This window comes from Mirounga leonina, unplaced genomic scaffold (assembly GCF_011800145.1).
Source record: "Mirounga leonina isolate KUSES-001 unplaced genomic scaffold, KU_Mleo_1.0 Mir_127, whole genome shotgun sequence".
NCBI classification, from domain to species: Eukaryota; Metazoa; Chordata; class Mammalia; order Carnivora; family Phocidae; genus Mirounga; species Mirounga leonina.
Genome location: NW_023270316.1, coordinates 27,600,951 through 27,610,390, shown reverse-complemented (window position 1 = coordinate 27,610,390; position 9,440 = coordinate 27,600,951).

Below are 9,440 nucleotides of genomic sequence, written 5' to 3'. Positions count from 1 at the left end.
TTCAATGATGGTTTATGTCTTGACCTGAAGAAAATATAAATAAAAGTACAGTCTTCTTTGGTTTGGAGAATGCATTTCTATTTAGGTAGCCTAAATTTACAATTTACAATTATATTGCTGCCTCATCTTGAGCCAATGGTTAATACAACTTCCCAAATCTTTTTTTCCCCCCACTAAACTACTTGGGAATAAGTTTATCCGTAAGTGAGAAAAATCCACCTACAAGTTTGTTTGTTTGTTTTTACTTTTCCTTGAATAATTAGAAACCCCAAGGTAGTCCAGGGTTCTCAGCAGCAAAGCCTTGCCTAATTCAAATTTATGAATCAGTGTTTTAGTTAATGTGTGCCCATTCATTACATTGATAACCTGGAATGTCATAGGTAGGAAACACAAAACCTAACAGTATTTTAGGCATTGTGAGATGAGGACTATGAATTTTCAACAATATTTTGCTACAACAATAGCATCATAAATGGTTCCCAGGCAGGAAAATAATGATGAAAGACAAAGTGGAAAAAATGACATATGCTAGTCTAGTCTATCCTTTTTTATCAGGAAATAATATTTGCTGGAAGCCCCTCCCAGAAATATTCCAATCATATCTCACGGCCCAAAATGGATCTTACGGCCACCAGTTGTTGCAAGGGGCTCTGAAGAGGTAATGAATTTTAATTGAGCACATAATCATCCTGAACAAAATTGGTTATATTTAAGGAAAAAAGAGAGTATATTAATTAGGGTACAGGCTAGTGTGCTGTAATATAAAGCTCCCAAATTATAGAGGACTGTGAAAGTCCAGGGTTCATTGGATATTCTAAGGCTGGTAGGTATCTCTGTCATCTTCTATGAGGCCCCACTTATAGACCTAAGATTGCAGTCCAGTTGCACAATTTCCCAGGCATCTGTAAAGGGAGAAGAGTCTAGAGGAGCACACATCCAGTTATTTTAAGGGTATACCCCAAAATGGCACCCATTAATCCTATCCCCAAATTATTGGGCAGAACTTAGTCATATGGCCATATCTAGCTGCAAGTGAGGTTGGAAAATGTAGTGGTTAGCTGAGCATCCTTATGTCTAGCTGGAACTACTAATTTGAAAGAAGGGGAAAATGGAGATCAAGCAGGGTGGGGAGAGTGCAACAAGAAGTTGCTCAAAAACATCTCTCTTCCCTTCAGATACACAGGAATCCTTCAGTCAGCTACCCCTGGACAAAATTGTTCAGCCATCCAATGCATACTACTTATGTCAACACCTAGCTTGTGGTTCTCCATCTTATACAAATATATAATTGATGAAGAAAGGATAGGTTCACTCACTCCTTTATCCAACCATTGAACAAATACTTATTGAGCCTCAAATGCCTGGCTGGAACTAAGATCCAAAGGGAGGAACAGTGCAAAAGGATGAGTAGAAACAGTACAGGAGGGCATGAAAGGTCACGTATGCTCACAGAAGGATAAGACTGGCTTGACAGGCTCTTCTCACACAGGACAGCAACAAGAGAAAGTTTGGATGTAAAGGAAACCAGAGGCCAGCCTGTAGAGTTGGAATGTATTTCTTTCAACAGCACAAAGCTATGACAATGTTGTAAATACGAGCACAGCATTATCTGAAATGTGTTTTTGGAAGATTACCCTGGCTCCAGCACAAGTATTTGCTGCTCAGTGGAAATGAAATTGAGCAGGGATTCATAGCATTGCAATAGTCCACATGGGAGAAGATGAGGGATGTCTCTTGGGAGGAAAAGAACAAATGCAGGAGAAGCAGATGTAGCAACTCGCTGTATCTGAGGAAACAAGAGAAAGGATGGAGAGCATCAGACCGGCTAATCTACAGGACTAGGGGTCTGGTACTAAAATTAGCTGGAAGGTAGAAATGCAGAAAGAAGAACACATGTGGGGAAAACAGAGTGAGCTTAGTTTCAGACTACAGTTTGAGATCTCATTCCAGGAGGCAGGGGGAGAATCAGTAACTATGATATGTGACTAATAAAAATAAGCATTTTGTGCTTTGCAACATTTGTACTATGGATATTCTCATATTTTTCTGGGAAACTCTCCCAACTCAACATTTGGCTGCAGTCATTCTAAGCCCTTGAGAGTCATTCAGGAAATTCCATGCACGTATGACTCTACTTTGAAAGTGCACACCCAGGAAAAGACCCAATGAGTTATGATATACTTTGTAGAGTCAGGACTATACTATGCTAACAATAGACCTACAGAAGCCTGGAGCCCTCTAGGGACTTGCTCTAGGAAACACTGTATGTGAGGCTAGATTCCATGGGTGATGCAGATCTAAAGGCCGACTTGAAACTTGCATCCAGCAGGATAGGATAAAGTGGCAGACAGTTTTAAAAAAAAGAAAAGAAAGAAAGTGAGAAAGAGAACGAGAGGGAGGGAGGAAGAGGGTGGAAGGGAGGTAGAGAGAGAAAGGTAGAGAAAGGGAGAAAGAGAGAAAGAGAAAGGAAGGGAAGGAGGAAGGAAGGAAGGGAGGAAGGAAGAAAGGAAGGAAGGAAGGGAGGGAGGAAGGAAGAAAGGAAGGAAGGGAGGGAGGAAGGAAGAAAGGAAGGAAGGGAGGGAGGGAGGGAGGGAGGAAGAGAAGAAATAAGGACTCAAGAATGCTAAATCTAAAGAACCAGCTGAGTCTCTAGGAACCCAGTGGGTAGTTTTGTAATAAATGGCATCAAATGTCAGGACAAATTTTCCCTGACATCAGTCATCCATTAAAGTATACTTTTATGTATAAGCCATGTGTCCCTGCCTTGATTAAGTCTCAAATGGCCATCATCTCATGATAAATTATTGATGATTTGTAAATCTTTAACTTAATCTAAATCAAACTCTCTCTTTATTCCTTGTCTTCATATACCATACCTTGGCCTAGGCCACACCCCTCCTTATACTCCCTTATCTATTTTTCTGGCTTCCCCTTTTTTCCTATTTCTTTCCTACTTGGCATTTCCAAATTTCTCTTACTGCTGAAATCCTGTTTCAACTCCTCCTGTTCTCTTTTTGTCTGGTTTGCTGCATTTGGAAGATCTTGCTGAAACTGAACTCTGGCTATGCTCTGAAACTCTTCTCTTGAAAACTGCTCCCGGGGCACCTGGGTGGCACAGTTGGTTGGGTGTTGACTCTTGGTTTTGGCTCAGGTCGTGATCTGGGGGTCGTGGGATCAAGCTCAGCCAGGAGTCTGCTTAAGACTCTCTCTCTCCCTCTCCCTCTGCCCCTCCCCTCCGTGCTCTCATTCTCTCTCAAATAAATAAATAAATCTTAAAAAACAAACAAACAACAACAAAAAAACACCTGCTCCCAAGGGCACCCCATCGCAGCAATGCCCACTTCAGCACCAGCCAAGATGGAAGACAAGTAGCAATGTGTACTTGGATGTGAGTGCACCCCAATTTTTAATATGTGTCACCTTAAGTTTGGAACTAATTTTGTCAATAAAGTATTAATGTCGTACCGTATAGTTAGATTCATCACCAACAAGTCAATAAGTCTGTGGGATATCCTCAGTCTATCTTATTCAACAAATTTTAGACTAAGGATCCAGGAATGGTGTTGGACAATGAGATCACATTGATAAAAAAAACACCAGCAACAGTCCACAAAGTTAAGTCAGTATTTCCAGTTAAGACAATAAAAAAAAAAAAAAAGAAAAAGAAAATTACAATGTTCCTCCCTCCTTCCCTTTCTCTTTCTCTCTTTCTTTCTTTTCTTTTTTTTAAAACTGTCTGCCACTTTATCCTGTCCTCCTGGGTGCAAGTTACAAGTCTTATCATAGTGTTAAGTTCTGTGAGAGTTTGCACAGAGAGGTTTTCTCACCTTGCTGCATATTTGTATATCTATATATCTAGAGAGCCTCGCTCACCCAGATTAGCTAACAGAACCAATTACAAAAACACCAACAAATGAGCTATTTAGTTATAACTGATTATGAAGACTTGATAAATAAAAAAATCCAAGCATGCTGCTTTCCATTAACTTTATTTACATTGAACGAATATGTTTGCTGGTAAAACATTCATTATGCAATAGCAGTGACAAGAACAGCAATTTTCAGAGTTCATACAGGAAACTCTGGGGAGGGAAGAGGTATCTCCCCAATATTTCAGGGGATCTGCAGGTTTAAAACTATTTTCATAATTCTACTAAGACATTTTCTGATGTTTTCACTCTCCGTCTCTCATTAACGTTGAGAATTTTCTCAGAGGTCACATGAGACACGATATTACAGATTGAATGCAAAAGCAGGTATGAGACGTTGTCTATTAGCTATACATTAAACAGATTTTTTGAAAATGTTAAACAATACCACGACATTGTCTCACTGCATTTTTTTTTTTAAAGATTTTATTTATTTATTTGAGAGAGAGAGAATGAGAGAGAGTGAGCACATGAGAGGGGGGAGGGTCAGAGGGAGAAGCAGGCTCCCTGCCAAGCAGGGAGCCCGATGCGGGACTCGATCCAGGGACTCCAGGATCATGACCTGAGCCGAAGGCAGTCGCTCAACCAACTGAGCCACCCAGGCGCCCCTCTCACTGCATTTTTGCTTTAGAAAATATTTTCCTGGAAATACATTATTGATTTGAACAGGTAATGGATTTATTTTTAAATGAATTAATAAACAAATACCTTTCTCAGCTTTAAGACCTAATAGGTTAAATATTGAAAGATATGTCATATAATCAAAAGGGCTTTGGGGTGCTCAGTAATTTTTAAGCGTGTACAGGGGTTTGAAAACAGTTTCAGAACTGCTGCCCTAGATTGGTTAATGGTTATCAGAAATATATGGAATGACTTCTGCTTTTTTAACAAAGAAAAGACAAAAGTCAGAAAGTTTGGAATAGAAAATAAAAATTTATATTAAGAGAGTTTCACATAACATTGCTGAACAAGGAAAGCATTGTTTTCACATAAGGGAAGGAGAGAGGATAAAATTACATTTCTTGGAAATCTGGAAGAGCTTCAAGGAGGAGGTGAGGACTGGATTCATTTGACCCTTAGAAAATCAATAACTATGTATTTTAGTTTATATCTACTTCCTTAGGAACAACATAACTTGGGAAGATTCCAAAATATGAGGCCAGATCAAATAGATATTCCTTTAAGTTCAATAGTCCAAGAGCAAGTAAGATGTCGATACTGACTCCCCAGGCCAGACCCCAGTGAGATGCCTTTGATCTGAACAATAACTCTTTTGTCATTAACACAAATGCTGCGTATCTTCCTTTCTCATTTTATGGGCACAGATCTCATGGAGCCAAAGGGACTTCAGTGCTTGTGTCAAAGGGCTTTCAGCCTGGCGTTTAAGCATATATTCATCAAAACCTACTTTTTACAATGCGCTCTATGATGTCTTAAAAATTTATATCACTTTCAATTTTATATTTCAAATGAACTTTATTCTCACATGTCTGTCATAAGAAATGTTGCAAATTCTCTTGAAACGAGGCTGAATATTGACAGCATTCAGAGAAATGCTCTATGCGTTCACTCCAAGTTCGCTCCCAAGAAATCAATAAACAAAAATTGCTCTTACATGAGACAAAAATCTCCTGTAAAAGCCAGAACTATTTTGACATCTGGATCATGAAAGTTTATATTAAATGCCGTTTTACAGTTCAAATAGTACTTTAAGTTTATATTATAACTGGTACACAGATATTCATGGCAGGTATATTCACAATAGCCCAAACCGGGAGATAATCTAAATGTCCATCAACAAGCGAATAGATAAAATTCACATCCGTACAATGGAATACTACTCAACATATAAAAGAAATGATTCACTGTTACAACAAATGAAGGAATCTCAGAATTGTCACACTACTTGAAAGAAGCCAGAGGCAAATAGTACACACTTTGCAATTTCATTTACATAAAATACCAGAAAATACAAACTAATCTATAGTGACAGAAAGCGGATGAGAGGTTTCAGAGTAGGGGTGGTGGGGGTGGGTTCAGGAGGAGGAGGAGCAGGAGGGATGGACTGCAAAGGAATACAATGATTCTTCTAGAGTGATGAAAAGATTCTGTAATTTGATTGTGGCGATGGTTTCACAGGTACGTGCCCTGTCAAAACTTGTAAAATTGTACACTTTAATGGATTCAGTTTATTGGACATAAAATTATACCTCAGTAAAGTTGATTCTAACATGCACTGTAACACAAATAACCTCATCAGATCACCTCAAGGAGCCTGTGACATAGCAGAGAAAATTGTGATCTCATTTTGCAGCTGAGGAAACTGGAGTCAAGAGATACAGTGACCTTCCCAGAGCCAGGAACTCTCTGAGCTTGAGAAAGACAGTTGTAAAGAGTCACTAACTTTTGAACTAACTTTCGAACTTTTTCCTGTGATTTTTGTCAAATGCAATATTCTGTAGATCTCCATGGTAGGAAACAGTAAATGCTGGGATGCTGGGTTTGGGTGTGAGTGTGGGCCGGAAGGGGTGGGGGTGACGCAAAGACACCTCTGTGGGACCCTAGGGCTCTGACACACCTTGACCACCTGAAAGTGATGGCACAAACATGGATGCTAAACACTGAACACCTTGTTTCAGACCTCTGTCTGCTCTGTCATTTACTAGCTGAAAGTTCATGTTTGCACATGACGTTGATTCTATTCATAGGATTAGTTATATAGAATCTTTCAGTGCTTATGCCCCTTATCATTTCAAATAGTTTATCTGTTGTATTTTAGGTTTCTGTTAATTTGCTTATTAACCAGGCAAGACTATCCAGGTGTCTGATATTTTGAATACTTTCAAGAGTGCAGAGGATGAAGATGATCCCATGCAGTAAAGTTCCACAAAATTAATTACATAGGAGAATTTGTGAACTTTGGGCCAATGGTGTTATATTTGTGACAGCAGGGAAATGACTAAGCAAAACCTGAGCCTTATCCTTGATTCCAATCTCTCACACCTCTCAGTCACTGCCACAGATTCACCCAACTGATTCTCATTTGAATAACATCTCTTTACCTCCAAGGTCACCACTATAATTCAGAACAACCAAAATCCTTCTTTATGATAGCAAAGGTCCCGCTTCAATCCCCGTCCAACCTATTCCACACACTGTGGGCAGAACATTCATTACAAACGTGCCGTCAATCCCCACCATTCCTCTGTACCCAGTCCTCTCATGGCTCCCCATTTCCTTTAGGAAAATGTCCAAACTCCTTCTTAGGGCTTACAAGGTCCTAATGAACTGGATTCTGCTTATCTCTCAGCAACATCTTCTACTGCATGAAACCCTAAACTCTACCCTTCAGCTAAATGAAAGTTTTCCAGTTTCTCAAACCCAAGAGTGATGGGCTTTCACACATGCTACCACTTACTCTCCTAGAACACCCTTCCTCCCTCATTTTAATCTAATGCAAGTTCATGCCTCATCTTAGCTCTCACTCCTTTTGGAAGCCCTCCTTCATGTCCTCCACCTTGGTCAGATGCCCTTTCTAGAGCTGAGTTTTCCCATCAGAGTGGTTATCACAGTATTAAACTGAACTGGTTGTGTGTATATTATCTCAGAATCATTAACTCTGGGACACACAAGTATCTTGCTTTTTCATATCTAGCATAGTACCTGGCACAGAGTAAGGACTCAAGAAATATTTCTGGAGTGAATTGACTGAATAAAACAGCTTAACAAAAGGCTAGAGTGCGTGGCCCTGGGCTGCTGGATTGCACCAGATTAAGATAACACATTGGCTGCCGATGGGACACATTGCTTTCTTCCAAAATTAAGGTAACAGAAAATGAGTGTGAGTTCATGACTTAACATCTCTTCTGGATGAATATTATATGAAATGGCTGAATTTAGTTGGAAACCAAAGTTTTTCACCTCTGTAGGAAGCACATGCAGAAACACGGTCATTTTCCAAGATATCATTCTTTCCTTGGCAAGAAGGATCCTCTAGCATCTTAATCCATAAAGCACTTCCATGATTAGGTTTAAGGTTTGCCATGGGTATAAGGGCCCCATCCAAAGAGACTAATGCACCAAGGTTAAAGAGGAAAAATACTGGTAAACTTTAAGCATGTTAGGATAATTGGGCCCAACATGTGTAAATTGCTTTCAGATGAAAGGCTCTAAGCAATTGTTAAATTATAAACATCGAAAAAAAAAATTCTCTGCATCCAATCTAGAGAAGAAAAGGTTTCCATTTGTACAGCAAATTAGATTCAGGTATTTCTGTAGGTCAGCTTTTTTTTTTTTTTTTTTTAAGGCAAGGGAAGCTCTTCTGGCGCGGGCCGCGTCTGACTCAGAGATGGAAGGACCTGGTAACTGCGGAAGCCTTTTCGCCTCGCACTTGGGCCGCAGCAATTACATTGGAAGGGGTCCTAGACCTGCGGGGTGTGGGATGTGGGATAAATTTGGAGAAAGACCACAATATGTAAACAAAACCTGCCAGTTTTCCAAAATACCTAACCACAAGACTTCACATTTTGGCAGCTCAGAAAGAGTCAAATGTGCTTTATTCTGACAACAAGTTTTATTCTCAGCAGGGAGAGTTATGAATCCCAGTTAAAGCAAGCAACCACCAATAACCGAAGTTAGAGGAATTTTAAAATATAGCCTATGTAATAAAACGGAGCAAGCGCCTGTTCAGAGAGAATAGGCATCAAGAAAACCGAGGGTGTCGGTGAATCTTTGAAGTGTATGCGTGTTTTCAAAATCGTTTAGATTAAGAAATCCTCCAGAAGGAGAGTTATTTCTGAAGACAGATCAATAGCATTAAACTGCTCACTTTATGTTAATTAAGTCTTCTAACTTGCAATATCATCTGCTGAATAATAGCGTTTTGAGTCTTAGATAAGGTTTTATTACGACTTTTCAGTTTTCAATGTCCTGAAAGTGCTATCTTTCATATTGTTGGTATTTGGCTTCTCCGAACTAGTACACACTTTAAAGCAATCAGAAAGTCGAAGAATAGATAATCCGTGTCCAAGCTTTGTTGTATTTTCCCAGAATTTCAATATTGCCGTTGCTCAGAGAAAACAACTGCTTTAACTTGGACCCTATCCATTGCCAACTCACATGTAAACAGGCCCCCGGGGGCTGTTCATCTTCCCTGCCTTCTGGAGGGAAATGGGCTGCAGGCTTTCGCCCTTGGCCAGAGGCTCTCACCCTCTCCAGAGCCGGGTCTTAGCAAGTCTGGAGAGCAAGGAAAGGTAAACAGCTCAGCTGCCTTTAAGAATGCTGATGAGTTTGCTTTGATCAGTTTCCAGGGAAAAGGTAAGCACAGACTACGTGGTCTATGGTCCTTTGCTAAAGACTAAGGTTCTGAAGTAGGGGTGGGGGGCGGGCTTGGGAAACCCCATGAAATAAGCAGAGGATGGGGAGCAGTTCCAGGTACTGTCTCAGAAGGGAGTTAGGAACTGTAGATTTGGACCAAGTAGTTTATTTATTTATTTTTTAACTTTTAAAGCA